This window comes from Bicyclus anynana, chromosome 13 (genome assembly GCF_947172395.1).
Source record: "Bicyclus anynana chromosome 13, ilBicAnyn1.1, whole genome shotgun sequence".
NCBI lineage: Eukaryota > Metazoa > Arthropoda > Insecta > Lepidoptera > Nymphalidae > Bicyclus > Bicyclus anynana.
In genome coordinates this window covers 10,503,684-10,527,688 of record NC_069095.1, presented here as the reverse complement: position 1 = coordinate 10,527,688, position 24,005 = coordinate 10,503,684, and the positions used below count along the sequence as shown (strand labels likewise).

At 37.1% G+C, this 24,005-nt stretch overlaps 1 long non-coding RNA gene across 1 annotated transcript; it reads left to right on the top strand.

The window, feature by feature from the left end:
* The first annotated feature begins 21,596 nt into the window (after window positions 1-21,596).
* Window positions 21,597-23,326, top strand: LOC128198700 (uncharacterized). Its single transcript, XR_008251402.1, has 2 exons — window positions 21,597-22,105; window positions 22,908-23,326. It is a non-coding gene; the product is annotated as an uncharacterized LOC128198700 (long non-coding RNA).
* The last annotated feature ends 679 nt before the right edge of the window (window positions 23,327-24,005 follow it).

Below are 24,005 nucleotides of genomic sequence, written 5' to 3'. Positions count from 1 at the left end.
CTGATGGTAAGTGATGATGCAGTCTAAGATGGAATCGTACTAACTTGTTAGGAGGAGGATGAAAATCCACACCCCTTTCGGTTTCTACACGGCATCGTACCGGAACGCTAAATCGCTTGGCGGTACGTCTTTGCTGGTAGGGTGGTAACTAGCCACGGCCAAAGCCTCCCACCAGCCAGACCTGGACAAATTAAGAAAATCTCAATCTGCCCAGCCGGGGATCGAACCCAGGACCTCCGTTTTATAAATCCACCGCGCATACCACTGCGCCACGGAGGCCGTCAAAATAGTACTAGGCATATGCGAAAAGACTTTTTCCCCAACCTATTAAGTTCTTGATGATGTTCTTTCTTTCTTTTAACCCCGTATTCCTACGGGAACAGGAACCACGCAGGTAAAACCGCACAGCGTCTGCTAGTATTAGGTACTGTATGGTGTGTATAATAATGACCGGAAGCGATGGCTCAACTTTGCTCTCCAAGGCACAGAAAAAACTATCATCATCATCATCATTATCATCATATCAGCCGATGGACGTCCACTGCAGGTCATAGGCCTTTTGTAGACTTCCAAACATCACGATTCTGAGCCGCCTGCATCCAGCGAATCTCTGCGAATCGCTTGATGTCTTCAGTCCACCTGGTGTGGGTCGACCAACACTGCGTTTTCTAGTGCAGGATCGCCTTTCCAGCGCCTAGGGACCCCAACTAAAAAATTTAACCAGCAATAATTCCAAGTTACACTTGTTTTCTTTCAGGTCGGTTAAAGTGGGCGTAAGCTTGTGTCAACAAATCGTTATATTACTTTAACCAGTGTATTCGTCGTTGTTATTGTTTGCAAGGTTTCGACGCCGTATCACGCCACTCGCCGCTTTAGGGGTGGGTCGGGTTATCGCCACATATGATAATACTTACGAACATGTATGTTTTATGATATGTGTAAGAAAAAAAAACAATTTGCCATATAGTTTTCATTGCTTTATTTTCATTGAATCAGTAACTTAACTACCTTGTTGGTTTAGTAGTTAGCCTATGCGACTTCGGATCATCATCATCTCCTTACCCTTATCCCACTTAAGTGGGGTCGGAAAACATGTCAATCTTTTCCATTCGTCTCTATTACTCGTCAGCTCATCATCCACTCTTTTTATACACAATATGTCCTCTTTCACACAATCCAACCATCTCTTCTTTGGCCTTCCTCTCCTCTTATGTCCTTCCACTTGCACATTCAATATTTTTCTAGTAATATGACTTTCCTCCCTACGCATTACATGTCCATACCAATCGACTTCGGAAAATGAGTGGAAATTCTGGTTTGAGCTGGGAAATATTATGTTTGTCTTTATTTCAATCAATTCTCAGTGGCAACGTGGCTCGTGATGTTAACCTGACACTGCCTAAGAAATTCTGCAGAGACTGAAGCAGCTGAAAATCTAAAGGTGCAAGGTCAGGACTATGCGGTATACGCGAAAAGATTTTTTCCACCACCTATTATGTTCTTAATGATCTGATTTTTTAGCTGGATATAACACAATGTAACAGTTAAAACGAACAAGTCTGAATGTAGACGAAGATAGAGAAAAAGTAAATCGCGATAAATGCTGAAGGTCCGTAGCTTATCGAATGTATCCATTGATAGGAAATTTTATTGCGTATTGTAATACGCATTATTACCGGAACTGACATTCTTGAATTACAAGAGTAGTTATTTATTGGTATAACATTGCGAATAGCTAAAAAGAATGTCTTCTGTATAATCTTTTATTTAGATCTCAAGGCTCATCATTTATTTTTATAAATATTACCTGAAAAACATAGAATTTATTTTTTTATTTATAGGGTAGACCTTGAGACCTGGCAGAAAGAGTTCCACCGTTCTGTGTTTTGCGATATGTAACTTTATAGCACGGTGCTATAACTGTCATGTTAGTCGGTGTATCAAGTTCATTGTCGAGTCTGCAGGACACTTAGGGATGACCATTTGTTTGGAAGTCTTTAAAACAGGTCTATGACCGGCATCATGACATCCTTCGGATGAATGATGATGATGACGAGACACTTACAATTTATAAAGCGCTTCTTGCGGCATATGTTCCCTGGTGCTTGTAGCGTTTGTGGGTACTGATACTGCAACAAAAAATCCAAATTACTAGGGCAGCAAGATAACCAAGATACCTTTTTCGATGAAAATAGAATCCTTCGATGTGGGTCGCAGCACTCATGAATCATTTCAGTTCAGCTATTGCAGGTTGCGCTTCTTGTGGCATATGTTCCCCTGGTACTTGAAGCTTTTGTGCGTCACTGCAACAAATATTCTAAATTACTAGGATGACAAGATTACTCAGAGATCTTTGGATCCTTCAACGTGGATAGCAGAACTTATTTAGAACAACAAAGTATTTCATAAATAACTCTTTACCTGTAGCTATATTACGCCTCTTGTAGCATTTGTTCCCCTCAAAGCGTCTGTAGTTAGTGATGTAACAAGCAATCTAAATTACTATAGGGCAGCAAGATAACCAAGATACCTTTTTCGATGAAAATAGAATCCTTCGATGTGGGTCGCAGCACTCATGAATCACTTCAGTTCAGCTATTGCAGGTTGCGCTTCTTGTGGCATATGTTCCTCTGGTACTTAAAGCTTATGTGCGTCAGTGCAACAAATATTCTAAATTACCAGAATGACAAAATTACTCAGAGATCTTTGTCGGTAAAAATTAGATCCTTCAATGTGGGTCAGAACTCATTTAGAACATAAAGTCCTTCATGAGTTACCTATTTGCTTACTTATTACACTCTTGCACCATTTGATCCCCTCATAGTGTTTGTGGTTTTTTTTATTCTGTACAAGTAAGCCTTTGACTACAATCTCACCAGATGGTAAGTGATGATGCAATCTAAGATGGAAGCGGGCTAACTTTTTAGGAGTAGGATGACAATCCACACCCCTTTCGGTTTCTACACAACATCGTACCAGAACGCTAAATCGCTTGGCGGTACGTCTTTGTCGGTTAGTGATGCAACAAGCAATCTAAATTACTATAGGGCAGCAAGATAGCCAAGAGATCTTTTTCGATGAAAATAGGATCCTTCGAACTGGGTCGCCGCACAAATTTGCAACAGAAAGAGCTTCATGAATAAACAAGTACCTACGCTGCGATCGAGCGCTGCATTTGCAATTCAATATTATAATATTACAGTATAAAAAAATCTACAATAGGTATAGTAAAACTCCTGTAAGTTGAACTATTTTTTTTTATTCTTTACAAGTTAGACCTTCACTACAATCTCACCTGATGCTAAGTGATGATGCAGTCTAAAATGGAAGCGGGCTAACTTGTTAGGAGGAGGATGAAAATCCACACCCCTTTCGGTTTCTACACGACATCGTACCGGAACGCTAAATCGCTTGGCGGTACGTCTTTGTTGGTAGGGTGGTAACTAGCCACGGCCGAAGCCTCCCACCAGCCAGACCTGGACCAATTAAGAAAACCTCAATCGGCCCAGCCGGGGATCGACCCAGGACCTCCGTCTTGTAAATCCACCGCGCATTCCACTGCGCCACGGAGGCCGTCAAACTATATAGCAGTAGCACATTTTCGAGTGTTAGCGACGTACGGTAGCAGGTGCTACTTGTAACCATAGCAACATGTTTGTTTACATTACAATTGTGTAAGAAATTTTCAATAACTCAAAAGGTGGTCACCTTTTCTATAACTGCATCTGCGCAGACAAAATGTAATTCTGAGATTCTCAATTGGAAGCGTATTTTTTCTTTTTTTTTTACCTCATTACTTCGTCATTTATTAATCAATTTCAAAAAAAAATTTTTTGTTGAAAGAAGATTCCATTGAATTTTCACGAAAATCGGTTTAGTAATTTTGTGTTAAAATCAAAATAACTGAAATAACTGGGAGATACCTAATTATCTAAAACTAATTTAAAGTTTTTTATATATAGATTTGTTTTAAAAAAATCCGTAGGGTTATCCAGTTTTTATTTTATTTGCTACATTAAACTAAAACTTACATAGACCTTGCCAAAATTTTCCCGTATAGTACATATTATGTGGCCTTAAAAGTAATTCGACCGCAAAATTTGGCAGCCCCTGGAATTTCAAATGACGCCATACGTTGAGCTCAGACTGTGCCTTCAAGCCAAGAGTAAGCCATATAAATTGTTCTTACTTAATTTCAGAGTTATATTACAAATGTATCTTAGGCAAAGATTTGAAAAAAAAAAATGTCTTTAATGCTTTGAAAACATGGAACATAACTGGAACATAACTGGCTAATTGTCTTTATTTAATTTAGTCGCTTAATAAGCAACGAAAGAACCCCAATGACTACACATGCGTAATACTTAATGGTAAAAAAATAGCATAGAAATTAATAGGAATAAATGAAAATGAATATGAAAAGAGAATATGCTTTTAATTAACAGAGTTAAAGTTCTATACCTTACCTGGCGTTCTTCTTTGGCAATATGGAGATAGTTTATAGTTAGTAGAGCCGTCTATTAAGACCGGATTTTGCGAAAGGGTCAGACTTAGGTTAAGGTAGTCTAAGGTAGTTTCTTTTCTTTGGGACGGCTTGCCTTCGTCAAAATTCCATCATTCGCCTAGATGTATTCATTCAAAAAAATCAAAACTCATTCTAGTTACAAGAACTTTTGTAACGTCAAGTTATGTCATGATTTACTGGTGGTAATTAAGTTAACTTAAAATTAAACTTACGAGGGTCCTAAACGCGCCTTGGTCCGAAAAGAGCTTACGACAAACTCGGCTAAGGTTTTTTTTTCATTTCATTTAGTGAGTGAATGTGAATTCACTTATATTCAATATTCACAGGTTTGAGTTTCACTACTCAATGCTTGAAATAGTCAACGTTATTCATTACACCAGTAACTGTTGTAATTGAACTGTTGGAAACATTTTAATTGAATAACAGTGCTAGAATGTAATCAATTTGGCCTACTGTCGGTCACTCAATTGCTCTGCGCCAAAGGTTCATTCAATGCCAGCTTAGGGCTGTAACACACCGAATTAATGGTTTAGGTGATTCTGAAATATAATGTATTTTTATAAAACTACCCAAAAAAGTACTTTTCAAGCGTAATATATTTAATGTAGTTTAATTCTTTATTTTTTTTTATTTTAATAGAATTACTCAAAATTTTCTCTGCAAATAAAAAAATAAGTAGATATATTCTAAATTTTCTCTACAAGTAAAAAAAAGGGAAACCAACCTTCCGAACCGGTGGTAGAGTTTTCACAAATAGTCAAACTTGATGTTTCAAAAGTGCTTATAAACTAAGCCTACTTGATATAAATGAATTTTGATTCCCATTTTATTTTTGGTAACACGTCAACCTCTTTTATTCACTTTTCTATAACGCAAAGGTTACTTAACGCATAGGAAACTTAGAAATATTAAACCTGACAGTGATTAACGTTGTCTTCTTTGAACTTATAATATATTCAGTTTTAAGATTTAATTATAATCTACGAATATATTAGAAGTGGTTTTGGACAGCCCTACCAAAATTTCGTGTGTAACAACTCACAGTAAATTGTTTGAACGAACCTAATAAATAGTGTTTAGGCGACTCATTTTTTAATATATTTTTGACGTAATAAAAATATATTGTTATAATGTTTTAATTATAATATATATAATAATAATATATATAATAATAATTAATAATAATTTTATAATTTATTTACAATTAATTTTTATTACGAGTAACACATCTTGTGCAAATAAGATTTGGTTTTGATTAAATATTTTTTTGTTCGTTTGAAAATTATAAACATCTTGATGAAGTGTGAAAAAATTTAGCCGAGGTTAGAATGGTGGGTTTTACTAACAACCATAGATATTTGCACTTTAAACTTTTATCATCACCATCAACATTAACAGCTGATGGACGCTCATTGCTCGAATGGGCGTTTTTGATGGACTTCAACTTTCTTTGCACAATGGTCTCGAGCCGCCAGCATCCAGCGTCTCCAACCTTTATTGTCCTCAGTCTTCCTAGTGAAAGCGGGGTTACCGGGGACTAGGCATTGTTTTGTTTAGGCTGCATACAAAACCTTAATAATGCACAAATAGATCCCTGAAAAATAGTCTGATAATAATCAATACATATCTATAAATAAAATTCAAGTGTGTGTTTTCAAAACTACCGTGTTTTTCAAGCGCATAGTTATTATACTACGTAGTCATACCATCGATCGTAGATCGTTAGATAGGCCTCAGAGCGTCGCGGAATTGTCATTGGTTTCGCACATTGAGTACGTCATCACTCGTAACACATTTCTATTTGTTCATGTTGTGGCTTGTGTTTTTACACTTCCAAAAAGAACACAAAGGCATAATCAAGGGATTTAAATAAAAAAAACAGTAAATATTTTTTTAAGTCTACGTACACAGCACACAGTCACAGCATGTGCTTGTTACGTACTAAGATAAGATGTGCGTGCACATCTTTGGATAATGACAAAATTGTGCATTCTTTAGTATGGAGGGGCCCATCTAACCATTTATATCGATGAGTCATGCGATCATACTTTTAAAAAAATCACCCCAGACAAAAACGACAATCATTATTATTTACCAAAGATTAAATAAATTACTCAATAAACTATTTGTTCTATGTTACTTATTGTATTTATAATTTTTATATAATAAATAAGTTAACAGTTTTTGTTTATATGAATATTTCATTCATTCATTTATATACTGAAGTGAATGAACTTCCTATTGCTTGTACAAATGCGTTATTAAAATGTTTCCTCCCATTCATTCCGTGTTACGTGGTATCACCATTTGTATTGTCTGTATCAACACTAACGGTTATGAAGGTATTGTTATTAATGATTGTATCACCGAACGATTTCCACGAATTTTAAACAATTATTTAATATTCCTATTTAATATACCCGTGGCTCCGAGTGAAATTCTGTTTTTTTTTTTTATTCTTTACAGATAACCCTTGATTACAATCTCACCTGATAATAAGTGACGATGCAATCTAATATGGAAGCGGGCAAACTTGATAGGAGGAGGATGAAAGTCCACACCCCTTTCGGTTTCTACACGACATTGTACCGGAACGCTAAATCGCTTGGCGGTACGTCTTTGTCGGTAGGGTGGTAACTAGCCACGGCCAAAGCCTCCTACCAGCCAAGATTATTCACAAATTTTTCTGACATCAAAAGTAGCAAATTCAGGGTATATCTAGGTATTAAAATTTTCAGCCAAATAGGATTATTAGTTGCGGCGTGATTTGTGAAGGACAAGAGTAGAAAACAATATGAAATTGGAGTACCTACAATCTTCTTTTAGCGTCATCTCGCTAATTCGAATTTGGCTGACAAGAAGCCGCGTGCCCGGATCTGAAACTGTAGAGAATATCTTGTATCGCTGTCGTAAGCTCTAGAGCCAGGATATACGTCTACTATCTTGACCAGTAGATGCGACCAACGACATATTTCGTGAAGAGAAATTGACAAAATGTCGACCAAATGCAACAGAGTTGTCAAAATCTCCAATTGCGTACTGTTGGTTGTAATTTGTCCATTTCTCTGCACGACATATGTCATTGGTCGCATGTAATACCCGCTGAATAATAAGTTGGAGGAGATAATTACAATCCCGGGGTCATTAAACAAGACGTAAATCTGCGGGTTCAAGTTGAAGGCGCTTGTGTTGAGCCGGTGACGTCACAAGATGGCAGACAACTCGTCATACTACGTAAACAAATTAAAAATTCTATTGTGCTATAAAACTCGGGGCTGTAGAGTAGTGATGTGCTGTTTACCCCATATTTATACTTTTCAATTAGTACGACACATATTATCACAGATATAAATAAATTAATTTGACTGACATATATGTTTCATTCCTAACTCTATGGACACAGAACTGTTGTAAGGCCGACCAATCAGGGGCAAGTTAGGACAGTTCGGAATTTTTAAGATTGCAATTTAACGGTTTCACTTCGATAGATTAAAATATACCACAAAATAACACGTTAAATTGTAATCAGTATGATCAGTTTACAATATATCGACAGATTACAATATCGCGAGTGAAATTATAAAGTAACGTATTTTAAATATTGGATAGAAGCAGGCGTTACTTTGTGGAAGTTCATCATTATTATATACCTAATGATTTATTTATTTTGCTATTATTATCCGCGAAAAGCCGACGAAACCATGCCTGTTGAGGATGCTCCGGTTTCGGGGTGAAACGTACGTAGAGAGTGTTTGGTCGGACCTGGGTGACGTTGTCGCACGGGTTCGTCGGCTTTTCGCGGATAATAGCAAAATAAATAAATCATTTATAACGTATTTTACAATTTAACGGTGACATATAAGTATTTTATTTGTTATTTATTTTAAATACTTTTTTGTGTCTTCTGTGTATAGTGTGTATGTATGTGTGTGTGTTTGTGTATACTAAAGTAATTTTCTTTCTTTCTTTCTTATATCAATTTGCTCGATATTCAGGATTCTTGCTGGCACACACTAGTCCATTAATCTGTGTTGTTCATGTTCGCATCAAATCTCAATTATTATCTTTATATTATCATCTCAGACGCTGAAGACGCCAGTTCGACGCCTTGTAGTTATTTACAAGTGGCTCGATATAATCGCATGGAACTTGAACTGTAGATATCACCTACTACGAATTACAATGCCACTATTATTTACCACTTCACATATGTTATCATTAGAAATAGCCTGCTGTGAAAGTAATAAGTATCTAACCTTGTAAATTTTCCACGTTTTACGAATGAACACAGTATAAAACAAAGTCGCTTTCTCTGTCCCTATGTCCTTATGTCCCTATATCCGTATGTATGCTTAAATCTTTAAAACTACGCAACGGATTTTGATGTGATCTACGTTCGACTGTATGTATGTTTTTTACTTACTATAGATATGTGGATACATAGTAGTATATTATTATTTATTTATTTTAAATTTGGAACCAATAAACGACGCAACGCTTTCCCGATCAGTCCGTGAGCTCACCTGGGGTCATGCCTGAAAATCAGCGCAACAGTTGCTTAGCTGTAGCATAGAGCTGAGGCAGCGCCCCATTCAGCCGAAGCCTTAGTATTAAGTTAGTATTAATTCTCATGTTTTTTTCTTATTTATGTTATGTTGTTTTAGTTGAATAAATGTTTTTATTATTATTATGTGGTTTTTTAATAGATAGAGTGATAGAAGACGAAGGTTCATCATGATTAAATATTGATTTATTTTATTTTGCTATCATCCGCGAAAAGCTGACGAACCCATGCGACGACGTCACCCAGGTCCGGCAAAATACTCTCTACGTTGGCTCTATAACGTGCACGTCAACATCTCCTGCGGATGCTCCGGTTGCGGGGTGAAACGTACGTAGAGATTATTTTGTCGGACCTGGGTGACGTTGTCGCATGGGTTCGTCGGATTTTCGCGGATGATAGCAAAATAAATAAATCATTATATAATCATGATGAACTTCCGCAAAGTAACGCCTTCTATCCAACACATATGAATGTCTAATTATATTTGTGCATATGTCATGTATGCACACATGCGTACGTGCGATGTGTAGCGGCAACTCGTCTCTGTACTAATTAACAATTCTAACTCATTTAAATACAAACGCAGTGGTTTACATTTTCTGTATGTAATATGAATTTCAGCGCCTGTATTGCTATATGAAGATATATTATCTGCAACACTTATTCATTGACCTTATTTTATAATTAAAACCTTTTATGACTTCTTCGGCTCAGTGGTGTCTTTTACAACCGCAAGTTTCTTTATTCGATAATTAAGAATATGGTTCAGTTGGTTAATCGGGCTATAAAATATTTTGGTTTTCTTCCGTCGGTAGTTGAGAGCTGTTCGTGGTAGGTCTTTAAAGGACATGTCCCAATTTTGTATGGACGCTGGACCTTTATTCCGAGTGTCAACTAAGCAGAAAAACATATTATTATTTTAAAAGAACATAAAATGGCTAAAACCCAAAATGAAAAATTCTTGGAACCCGCATTTTTTTTATTATTTAAATAAAATGTATTTTTTTTATTACCTGACAATATTAATTAAGAATTTTTATCATGGTTACATGCTTGTAACCATAGATTTACGATTCGATTGTAACTCACACCATGACAGATTGTCAGTGATCTTCGCATAGTAGCGTTCGCTTAAGGCGTTTTTAAAGCAATTTAAGGATGTTTTTTGTTTAATCGTCATCATCAACCCATATTCGGCTCACTGCTGAGCTCGAGTCTCCTCCAGAATGAGAGGGGTTAGGCCAATAGTCCACCACGCTGGCCCAATGCGGATTGGCAGACTTCACACACGCAGAGAATTAAGATAATTCTCTGGTATGCAGGTTTCCTCACGATGTTTTCCTTCACCGATTGAGACACGTGATATTTAATTTCTTAAAATGGACACAACTGAAAAGTTGGAGGTGCATGCCCGGACCGCATTCGAACCCACACCCTCCGGAATTGGAGGCAGAGGTCTTATCCACTGGGCTATCACGGCTCTTAATCTTTTTGTTTAATGCTTGCAGCGATTTAATATTTCTTTTTAACTCGTGTCTTATTGACATTTGACAATATTACATGACATTGACAGCTTACAACGGATATGAATTCAATTCCAGGTGTTGTATTGGCTGTTTTGAACACTTTTACTGTATTGTCTATGTTTAATTTGTAGACAAGGGAGCGAAAAAAAAAAATCTAATTAATGAGGGTTCCAAAAATTCTGAAAATTATTTTCTCAAGAGCAATTTTTATATTCTAAAAAATACTATCAACCTGCATAAAAATTATAAATAATAAAGGCCCATTTTGGGACATGTCCTTTGGACGGGATTAGGAGTCCAAATAAAAAATACTTTGACGATTACGATATCTGATGATGATGCTGATGGAGGATGATGATGATGATGATATAGTATGATAGACGATTATGAAACAGATCACCAAACTAATGTTAAATAGCAAACAATCGCTATAATAACGAACATTTCACATTTCGAACATTCCGCAAGGCAAATAAGAGTCATGTCCCAAAACATTCGTTTATTTAGGGAAATAAAAATAAATGAATACCTTTTTATTCGAATCAGAAATGAGGAGATCCGCAGAAGAACGAAAGTCACCGACATAGCTCAACGAGTCGCAAAGCTGAAGTGACAATGGGCGGGGCACATAGTTCGAAGAGCCGATGGACGTTGGGGTCCCAAGGTGCTGGAATGGCGACCCGCACTACAAAGCGCAGTGTTGGCCGACCCTCCACCAGGTGGACTGACGACATCAAGCGAATCGCAGGGATTCGCTGGACGCAGGCGGCTCTGTATCGTGATGTTTGGAAGTCCCTACAAAAGGCCTATGTCCTGCAGTGGACGTCCATCGGCTGATATGATTATGATGACCTTTTTACTGGTAAATATTAATGTATATTTTCGGTGAGATACACCAACGGGAACATCACAGAAGGTAGGGCATCGTCCGCAGACATTAAATATGTATTGCGGCGGTGCATAATTCACGTTGTTCGCTTTGACGGGAACAACTTTGTTTGATGTCGGTTAGTTGGAACAGGGGGATTGGATCGTTTCATATCAACATTTAGGTTAATGTTCGGTACGTCAAACATGGGGTCTTTTGTTGTTACATGCTTTGATTTCACCTGTCCTAGTGCTAGTATGCGATCAACGAGATAATATCGTGATGAGAAATTGACAAATTTCAAACAATCGCGACGCAACCAGAAATACCGCTCACTTTCATTGCGTTGGTACGAAACAGATTGGATTGCGACAACTACGCCGTCATTGAACAAGAATTCGTCTATTTCTCTTCATGGTGCTAATATGAGACCAACGATGTTATATCGTAAAGAGAAATAGACAAATTTCAAAAACAAAGTGCAACCGGAATTATCGCTCTCTCATTGTATTTGGACGAAAGATAGGGGAATGGAATGGAAGGAACACGGACTTTATGGTGCTAACATGCGTCCAACGATATTTTTTGTCACTAAAAGATTTTTGTCATATCTTTTTTTTTCTAGATATAACCATATGTCCAATATTCCCATTTTCCTCCAACTAGTCGGGAAAGACTGTTTAGGAGTGGGTACGACAATAGATCAACGGGGCGGGGATCAAACCACCACCCCTCGGTGATAAGTCCGACCGCTCTAAACGTTGAGCTATTGAGGCTTCAAAATTATCTCGTGAAGGGAAAAGACAACTCTCAAACAATGGCACTGCTACCGGAAATACCGCTAAACATCTTTTTCATTGTGTTGGGACGAAAGAGATGGGATTGGGACAACTCCGACGCCATTGGACTACATTTTGTCTATTACTCTTCACTAGGTCGCATGTTAGCACTAATGCCGACTATGGCATGTACACATAGTCTGTTTATTTGTGTATTATCGCAAAAACGGATTCTTTTAATCAAAAAATTATGGTAAATTTCTCGAATCCTCCGTCAGTAAGGTTCAATCTCTGTTCCAAATCTATTGAAATTGAAATAGCACATTAGGTACAGACTAATAACACACATTTATTTAGATGTAGACCAGACCATTTAGACCATTTTTACATTTACCTAATTCTACGTTATCTACATTTTAAATAACCAAAGCGTTATCTTTTAAAGACATTTTGTTATTACTTTTCTGCTCAATGGGTTTCCCCAAAGTCCAAAGATATCCATATATCAAATACTTTTTAGTCATAACCCACACAATATACTAAACTACGTATATATCCTAATTAAAAGGCCTCTACATTCTACAATACCAATTATCTACTAACTAAAGCAATAAATATTCTAGGAATAATATCTAGATCACTGTTTCGGGTAGCAGTTAAATTAATCTTAATGATTTTTAACCTCCGGAGAGATGGCACTAAAAGAAGAGTAAGTCGTCTCCTTCTTTAAATTCTTTTATCATAATAACACCTAGGGCAGAAATTAATTTCTTCCAACCGGATCTATCCCAGGCTGCATTTTATAGCATAATCCAAGACAGATCGACAGCGTTCATCTCCGCTTCTTTGGCATACCACGTCTTCGCTTAACCCCTCTAGGATACCATCGAAAGGGCTTCTGTTTAACACCCGAAAGAGTGACCTATTCATTCCATTATTTGCGTTTTATTTGGACAAAGATAGGAGGTTCCTAAGTGAGAGCCAAGAATTCACTGTTGGAAATAGTGACAAGCCAGAATGTGCCAAAGATACTCCACAGACACTTGTTGATGAAGTAGGTATTGATGAAGGTATATTACAAAATGTTCGTATATTCTACCAACGCAATTATTCAATTCACAATAACGTTTTCCCCCAGTACTAGCGCAAGCGGAAGCAGCGTGCAATGTCGACCTTACAACAGTTACAAGATAGTGAAGGCGCGCAGCTATTTATATCTCTCTATTTGTACTGAGATACGCGTGAGACGATGATCTTGTGTTGTGTTGCGCAAGATTTGTGTGGCTTTGTCATAACAAGGAATATGCAAGTACTTTTTTAATATATTTTCTTTATACAATGACAAGTTGGTCCTTACTGCAAGATGTTAAGTGACGATGCAGTCTAAGGTAGAAGCGGGCTAACTAGGAACAGGTACAAGTTTATTCTAGTCATACCTCTGATGGTTTATATGCGGACCGAAACGCTAATTTGCTTGGCTAGTCACAACTGAAGTCTATTTGGCATATATCTGAGGCAATTTAGAAAAAAATAGACCCAAATCTGATTCTGGCTGATAAGAAACACACCACTACCAACTGCGCCAGAGAGGTCGTCAAAAATTAACTACCTATAAATATTTAAAATAGCAACTGTAGAGTTTGTCGCCGGTTTCTTCTCAGCAGAACCTGCCTTCCGAACCGGTGGTAGAATCATTACAAATAGTCAACTGGTGTATCAAAAGTGCTTGTAAACTGAGTCTACTTGAAATAAATGAATTTTGAATTTTTTAAATTCTGTCACCAAAAAAGTTCGGTGGCTTTACCCAGTAACTTTTCTATCAATCGATAGTTCCTCCGTCACCTTTTATCAAAAAACTGCCATGGCATCGCTATAGTCTGTATCTATATCCTTACGTGGACTCATACGAAGCGTGTTTTGGATTTCTTCGTGATCCGCACTATGAAGTTATGAAATGCTCTTCCAGCTTCCGTCTCCCCTACCACCTACAACATTTACCATGCATTACAGCGTTTACCATAGGCTGCATTATGGCTTACCATCAGGCATGATTTCCAAGCACCTCACTATGACTGTAATCTAAAAAAACAACAAAATTATGTTAAAAAATCTATAAAAAGCTATGTTCACAAAACTATATTAAACATCATGAATATTATTTAAACGTGTGGAACAACCACGAAATAAGTTTAAAATCATTATATTAAACATCATTTGTTACAAAAAACTCTTAAAATACCTGTCTGTTTTTAGAAGAGCAACTGTCGAGTGTATTGCCGGCTCTACTAAAGTCGACGTTTCCAAAATGTTTCTAAATAAAGCCTACTTTTTTTTTTTTTTTTTTTATTCTTTACAAGTTAGCCTTTGACTACAATCTCACCTGATGGTAAGTGATGATGCAGTCTAAGATGGAAGCGGGCTAACTTGTTAGGAGGAGGATGAAAATCCACACCCCTTTCGGTTTCTACACGGCATCGTACCGGAACGCTAAATCGCTTGGCGGTACGGTACTTGAAATAAACGAATTTTGATTTGATTTATTTGCACTGATACCGCTTAATTATTAATAAAGTTACCTTAATACGGATTATAGATACTCATAGATTAATCCAGTAATACAAATTAAGCGGTTACGTTATAAACCCGCTTATTACTGGTAAACTGCAGAATTTAATTCGCCGAATGAGTTTAGGCATCGCAGAGCTGCAGGCTTGATTCGCTATTACTGAAATAATAGCCTGCTAGAGCTTGTTAGTTACCGGATAGATTTCACCGTCAACTAACTAGATATTAAACTGTGTATTGGGAACTACAGTTTATGTATAGATAGATGTGACTGGGATGGATATAAGAATCTAGCGGACGTTCGCGACTTCGTCCGCCCTTAGACCTCCTTAATCCGGCCCTCTCGCAAAATCCTTTTTTTTCTTCTACAAGTTAGCCCGTGACTGATGGTAAATGATGGTCGAAACTAAGATGGAAGCGGGCTAACTTGTTAGGAGTAGGATGAAATCCACACTCCTTTCGGTTTCTACACGACATCGTAACGGAACGCTAAATCGCTTGGCGGTACGTCTTTGTCGGTAGGGTGGTAACTAGCCACCAGCCATACCTAGACCAATTAAGAAAACCCTCAATCGGCCCATCCGGGGATCGAACCCAGGACCTCTGTCTTGTAAAGCCACCGCGCATACCACTGCGCCACGGAGGTCTTTCTTAGCGGATCGCTACTAACTGTAACCGACGTCCAAGCCAAATTTCATCTTTGTACCTATGTCAAGCGGTTTTCGAGTTTTCTTGATGAAATGCAAACGCATTTATATATTACGATCCTGGGTCAAAGTTCTTTGGCCACATCTCTAGAAATCAGGATTCAACTGAGCTGTTGGTAGTGTAGGGTCAAGTTGAAGGCAAAAGATCCAGAGGCTGATCTCCATGCCGCTGGATGGATTTCGTCAAGGCTGCTACATAATCATCCACGTTTGAGTGTTCCCATCCAATGCAGCCATCGCCAAAACTGGAGAAGTATTGCACAGAATGCGTCGCTTATCTTTGCAACCACAACCACTCTGCCAAGAGTAAACGATTAAGAAGAAGGTATCTGAAGTCGGGCTTTGAAACACTGAAATTTTCTTTGTTTTAACAGAAAAAACTTGGATATAAATAGCCATAATTGGTCCAAACATAGATATAAGAATATCTACAGTCCAAATAATATATAAAAAAATCAGAGATTTTTTTGCGAATTTTACCATTTTTGTGTCGGTCTTGACTGGGTTATAGATATTTTATAAGTTCCATCCTAAGACACATATTTATCTCTATATGTAGCTCTTGTTGTTTGCAACCTAGACATCTATAAGCTAATGTTTTGCCTTCCTCCATTCAAATAAAAAAGAAAAGAAATTGTAGGTATGATCGTGTATGAACTCATTCGCAACTCAACTGAGGCGGTAATGAAAAAAGTGTGATGACTTTAATTAAAACGCAGGCGAAGTTGAACGCGTCCGATGAATGGGGAGCCGCCGGATATGAAGCGTCTCATCATTCGCGTGTGGGTGGGCTCATAGGGTTGTCACTGGGGCCCTTCAAGCTTAAGCTTAAGCTTCACTGGGCCCTTGGGCACACAATTTGGTGGATTTAAATACGAATAGTATAAAAACAGTGATATAAACTGAATCAGCGATGAAAAAAAAGAATGCATTTACTTATATACCTACTAATATTATAAAGTTGAAGAGTTTGTTTGTTGTTTGATTGAACCCGTTTATCTCTGACTGCTGGTCCGTTTTGAAAAATTCTTTCAGTGTTAGATAGCACATTTATCGAGGAAGTATAGGCTATAATTTTGCCCCGTATTACTACGGGAACGGGAACCACGCGGGCGAAACGGCGTCAGCTGGTGTTACACAAAAACGGCGCACAAAAGTAGTTCCATATGCGGAGCGTGGATCAACTATTTGACAACTTTCAACATAATTAAATGCATTTCCGTAAGCCGAGTGATTGATAGTGGTAATAATTGTGTCTATGAATCGTAGGTACAATATATGTTGTTTATAAAAGTCGAAGCAAAAAATATTATTATTATACTTACATATTAATAAAACTTGTGTCTGTCTGTTATTTCATAATAACTTGAGAGATATACCTCTCCTAATCTTGTAGAAAAATCTTTCGCGTACAGGTTTCTTCACAATAAAACAAATAAGGGCAAAGCTTGTTAATACATATTACGTGTAATATTTCAATTAATTTTTTGTAAAATATTATTGTTGTGTACCAACCCTACAGTTAAAACAATACAGGAATGGAGAGTACCAGTTCTTCGTGGAAATTTTTGCCTGTGTTGAATTTATAAATTCAATTTATAGTTACTGTTAAGCTATGATACTCGTAAGATGGAAGCGGGCTTACTTGTAAGCGGAAAAACTTTATTCTACTCATATCTCTGTCAATTTCTACGCAGCATCAAGAGTAAGTAAGAGGAACATCTGCATTCTACCCAAATCTCTATTAGTTTCTACGCAGCATCAAGAGTAAGTAAGAGAAACAACTTTATTCAACCCATATCTCTCTCAGTTTCTAAATAATAAGTTTCTTAATAAATGCAATTTTTACATTCTATTGGAAATTATATAAAATTAAATATCTACCCATTTAATATTATCTACAAATGATTGCTGTGACCTTGTGGCCTTAGCAGAAATGCGTAGAACAATAAAAAAATGTAAAGTAGAAAAGAACCCAACAAGCGACGTGTTACCACACCCGTTACCAGGTGTTGCGTTCACAACTTGTAGAGGTCGACAACTATCCGACGTATTTATAACATACCTACTTCACTTCTTAGACTAAAGTTAAAGTATAGACGGAAAATGTGACACTAATACGTAATATGTAATGATAATAATAATAATAATAATAAATGATTTATTTAGCTGAGTACACAAACAATTTACCCAAATATAAAAAAGGGGGAAAAAAACACAAAACATAAGACTAGATTAAAATTAAACAAAAATTTTTATAAAGAGACCACACACCTTGAATGGTGACTTTGCAAAGCTTGGTTCCCTGGTGTGCGGTCTCTTCTAATTGTTATTAATCTAACTTATATACTACTAATTACAATATTACATCAGCTAAAAAAGGTTGCTGCCTCAGCATAATATGTGACACTAATACGTAATATGTGACACTGACATCATTGACGAACATCACATCAGCCGATGAACGTCCACTGCAGGACTAACGTCTTTTGTAGGGACTCTAACATACGTAAAGTAAATAAAATGTTACTAGATTTGACGAGTTTTTGTTCAGTCAATCAGAGATTAAATACAATCTATACCTATAACTACAAAAATAATTATAATTGTTGTAAAAGTGTCTGTTATTTTTTTTCAGAAAACAGCTTTTCACTAGGTAAATGCATTTATAAAAAAAAATAATATGATTAATAAATCAATTTCAAAATTTTGTTTGTCTGTTTGTTCCGGCTGGTTCTTAAAACCGCTGGACCGATATTGACTGCACTTTCACTGACAGATAGGTAGGAAATAAGAAGTAATGCATACGTTTTATCATCATATTCCCACATGAACGAGAACTACGCGGGTGAAACCGCGTACACTAATAAATTATAAACTTAACTGTACCTGTAGTACTGATTTTATGATTTTTTTATGTATTTTTTTTATAATTGATAAGAATGCAGATTATATGCGTAGAAATTCACGAAAATGTCTATCTATGTTTGTTTTAGTCTGTGATCTGGCTGAGTTGTTTGTTATCCGCTCTGTAAGCTGTTAGGAATGCCACGAATCTTCTTTATAGACGTATTAAATATATTTAAACTAAGATAAATTTGTACTAAGTAGGTACCTACATCGCAGCATGATTATATAAAACATTTTATTTTCAAGTCGTATTCTAAAAATAATAAGTTGAGGGAAATTCATTAATATAATATTATATGTACTCCATTGTAGTTGTATGCGTACATCGGTAAAATTAATCATTAAAATTCGTATACAAAAATTCAAGGCAAGATAATTAATTTGCAATGAGAAAATTATTGAAAGAGGATTGGGAACTTATCAATTCGGTAAAAACGTTTTTCACTCCATTTTCCTCTAATACGCGCGGTACGATAGTTCAAGGGGTACCAAAATGCGTGGGATTTTCTTTTCACCTTTCACTTTGAGATCATGTATCAAGTGTTTAAACTATCGTGAGTATTATTCATATTAATTGATTATGAAACCGCTATTTCTTTCATTGTCACCTACACAAAATTGGAACAAGATAGTGTTAGTTCGGTTTGCTTACAAGAAGACAAGTCTCATGAAGATGACATTAATGAACCGACGGAGAGTGTAACGGAACCTTCACTCCCCACCACTCAACCCTTCTCCGAGCGCGCAATGCGAGCAGCAGCGCGTCGCGCAGCCGCTTCGCAGTTTGGATCGTGCCGCGATGCAAGAACCAACTCATGACTAAGGGCCCCGTATGGGTTCGAAACTAGTCGGGCATACTGCGACCTAATATCTCGTGAGTTTTAGCCGTGTTTCATAATCAATTAATATGTATCAAGTGTATTATTTGAGGAGTTAACTCAAGTATTACGTCGGAACTGACACAATTTAAAAAAAAAAACATCGAATATTTGATGTTATTTCCAAATAATTTAGCACTAGTATATAAAGTCGCAAGTCCTAACCTATCACAGACTCAAAATTATTAAAAAATAGTCAAATATCACGAGTCTAAGCCCGCCTATCCAGATTAATAGTGTACACATATTTACATAGGTACTGGGGTGTGATTCTGCTATTTTATATACTCGTCGATGTAATATTCGCCTATAACAAGTTTTATTACAATTTGAACTCTATTTCCATGGAATGCCAAAAATAAAATTTCTCTAACAACGAAGTTCCAACGATGCCACAGCGCTGTAACTTTACAGAATACGGGGTCTGATTCTGAGTACTTACCTAGTCGGGATACATAATAATAGTACAAGACTTATCTACTGCCTATAAATAAACATAAAACAGCTAGTTGCACCAAAAATAACACCAATACTGAAGCTTACAACCAGGCCAGGCATCCTAACCTGAGCGGATAAAAATATAGCATCCTAAATTTACCTTATTTTATTTTTATTTTATTATATAAGAAATGCACACACTTTACGCCGAAAATCGGGCGTTGCACAAGAGTACTTCAAGTAGTATCTTAGAAGAGGCAAGCAAAGGCGGTCCATAGAAGCGGACATGAATGCTTCTGATCTGTCCTGGATTACGTTAAAGAACTTATACAGGGAGAAATTAGTTTCGGCTCTATGCACCACTATACTTCATGCGCTGTAGGATGGTGCGGGTGACAGTTGCCTTATGAAGTTCATAATACGTACTGTTATCGTGAATCGCGATAAACTTTCATGAGTGAGGTGTGGGTGACAGTTGCCTTATGACGTTCATAATACGTACTATTATCGTGAATCGCAATAAACTTTCAAGAATGAAACGAACTTTCACCTGCCCCATGCTACAGCGCATGAAGAGTAGGTGTCATCATTTCATCATTATCAACCTGTATTCGGCTCACTGCTGAGCTCGAGTCTCCTCTCAGAATGAGAAGGATTAGGCCAATAGTTCACTACGCTGGCCCAATGTGGATTGGCAGACTTCACACACGCAGAGAATTAAGACAATTCTCTGGTATGCAGGTTTCCTCACGATGTTTTTCCTTCACCGTTTGAGACACGTGATATTTAGTTTCTTAAAATGCACACAACTAAAAAGTTGGAGGTGCATACCCGGACCGGATTCGAACCCAAACCCTCCGGAATCGGAGGCAGAGGTCATATCCACTGGGCTATCACTGCTCTGTAGAGTAGATGTTAAAGGACTTAAAGAAGGAGAAGAAATTTACCACAGCTGGAAATGCTCTCCGTTATAAAACTTTTCCAACTGGTTGTCATAGTCGCTAGTTTATTACGTTAGTCAATATTCAAGTCACGCATGAGCGCTGGTCTGTATATGAAAAAAGGCATTACAAGTAAACTCTCATAAACATAACAGTCTATTGACATACGACGTCATTCATAAAGATGGCGCTGATGTTAAACGCAAGAAGCACCGCAGACGTCATACATTTGCGTTAAAATATCATCATCATCATCATATCAGCCGATGGACATCCACTGCTGAACATAGGCCTTTTGTAGGGACTTCCAAACATCACGATCCTGAGCCGCCTGCATCCAGCGAATCCCTGCGACTCGCTTGATGTCGTCAGTCCACCTAGTGGGGCGTCGACCAACACTGCGCTTTTTAGTGCGGGGTCACCTTTCCAGCGCCTTGGGACTCCAACGTCCATTGGCTGTTCGAACTTAATAATGGACTACATTTTTATAATGAAATAGCAGATTTTTAGTGGTAAAAGAATTTTCAAAATCGGTTCAGTACATCCAGATATTACCCTACCTATCACAAAAATTTAACTAAATTATAACTAAATAATTGGTATATAAAATACCTTCAAAAGGAAAGGAAAAAGGGATAAGGCGTGAGTAAATGAGTTGGAAATATCGGAAGGGGTAGGATCCTAGACCAATTCTAAATAGTTAAGATAATAATCTTACTTTACTTACAACGACTTTACTTGGAATGCTTTACTAAGACAATTTCGACTGAAGTCTGCGTCTCTCTAAAAACAGGTCACGTGTGAGTTATGCGTACAGACGCTCTAATTGGAGCTCACGCCACCGAACTTTGCGTTTGTGTAACTTTGTAATGCAACTTATCACTGTGGAGTAAAGTTGTAAATTGATTACAAAGTTTGTAACTAACTACCATTAACAGTTACGGTGGAATTCATAGTCGTAGTAGGGGGCCCCTAAGGGGATTATTCAGCCGCTATGTGTCGAATTCAACCCCTACGCGTTTCATAGACAAAAGAAACCCCTCATTTGACAGGAGCTGGCGGCTGACTGCTGAATTACCGATATTTGTCAGCCAAACCATCCCCTGGCATTTTTTTTGTTGTTATTCGTGATTTATTTATTAGAAAGTGGACGTTCGGATCGTTATAAGTGAAGTTATAAACAGCCGACAGCGAGTTATATCAGTGCCCAAGATATATATTCGCAATTGCGTAAACCCAGTATAATACTATGGCGATATGGAATGTACGAAAGATTCTCATATTAGGCATAATATGCCTCTGTTTGATGAAGAATGAACACAGAAGACCAAGAGAGGAATACCAATACCGCTAGTATTATACATTCTAGCAGCACTTCGATTCTATGAAACGGGATGTTATCAGGTACGTACCTTTGTTCATTATCAATAATTTTTTGTTCATGAAGACGCCGCGCGGTTTCACCCTGTGTGGTTCCCATTTCCGTAAGAATATGGGGATAAAATATAGCCTATAGAGCTCGGGAATAGTGTAGCTTCCCAACAGTGAAAGAATTTTTTAAATTAGTTCAGTAGTTCCAGAGCCTATTCAAAACATACAAACAAACAAATCTTTCCTGTTTCTATTATTAGTAAAGATAAATTAGGAGTAGATATAAAACCAATTAGCCCAGTGGGTATGACCCCTGCCTTTGATTATGATGGTGTAGGTTCCCAACAGTGATAGAATCTTTCAAATCAGTTCAGTAGTTACAGATCCTATTCAAAACAAACAAACAAATTTTTCCTGTTTATAATATTAGTATAGATAAATTAGGAGTAGGTCAAAATCCATATAGCCCAGTTGATATGACCTCTGCCTTCTATTCGGAGGGTGTAGGTTCAAATGCTGTCTGAAACATGCACCTCCAAATCATTTCAGTTATGTGCATTTTATGAATTTAAATGTATATCACATGTCTCATACGGTGAAGGAAAAACATTGTCTCTACATGTGTGAAGTCTGCCAATTCACATTGGGCCAGAGTGGTGGACCTTATCCCTCTCATTCTGAGAGGAGACTCATGCTTAACATACTCATGATGAAGAATTTAATTAGTTTGTTTGTAATCTAACCTGTATAAATGTTAGGTACACCTATCTAGTTTTGATTTAGGAAATATACCTATAACCTACATAAATGTAACTAACATAATGTTTATTTTCAGACTGTATGTGCATTCCATCAAGCATTCTATGAAATAACAGAAATGCCACAAGTCAAGCTGTATTGATGGCACGCATAGGTATACATATAAACAACCCCGGAGGACCCTATGCACAGATTTAAAGAAACCGGCTATCATGGCAGGGAATAGCAGTGATGAGCTCTGAGAATACTGTTTTACCAAGAATACTGAGAATACTTTGGTCCTTGAAAATCTGAGTTTTCAGATCACAGTAATTGGAAGACCCACATACCTTGAAAAGTCAGCAGCATTTAATATAGAGGTAGTAGGAGTGAGTGCAGTATGTTGTAAGGTGGTCACTCACTCTGAAGTCCATAACAATAGAAAATGTATACAAATCTTAATTGAATGAAATTTATTGATTCACATCTTTAATAAAGATAATTATTAAATGTTTACTTCTGCATTTTTCATTTAAGTCTGGCCCTATAAAAATATACAATAATAACAATAAGTTATATGTATGATAAATTATGTATTTATAGTTGTTATTAATTAAACTTTGTATTAAGGATATAGGTTTGATTTTAGAATTGCAATAAGTACTGTGTGGTTCATTATTATCAGCCCATTACCTGGCCAAGCCTACCTCCTAAATATATAATATTATGTGATCTAAAGCTTTGTGAAATGCAATTTTACCACTATCCCTAAGGATAAGCTACACTTATATTTATTTACTGCACTTACTATAAATTGTAAAAAAATACAGCATAATAGTACCTACTTGTAATTATTTCAGGTAATTATAGGTGGTTTTGAGTAAAATAAACAAATTTCCTCTTACAATATTTTTTTTATTTCAAGTAGGATTCCACATTACAAAAGTATGAAATATCAAACTACTTATATAGTAAATAGTATGCTTGGGATTTCTCTGCGTGATCGTTTCACAAATGAGGAGATCCGCAGACAAACCAAAGTCACTGACATAGGTAGCACAGCGAGTCGTGAAGCTGAAGTGGCAATGGGCAGGCCACATAGTTCGAAGAGCCGATGAAATCGCAGTGTTGGTCGAACCCCCACTAGGTGGACCGAGGGCATCAAGCGGGTTGCACGGAGCCGCTGGACGCTGGC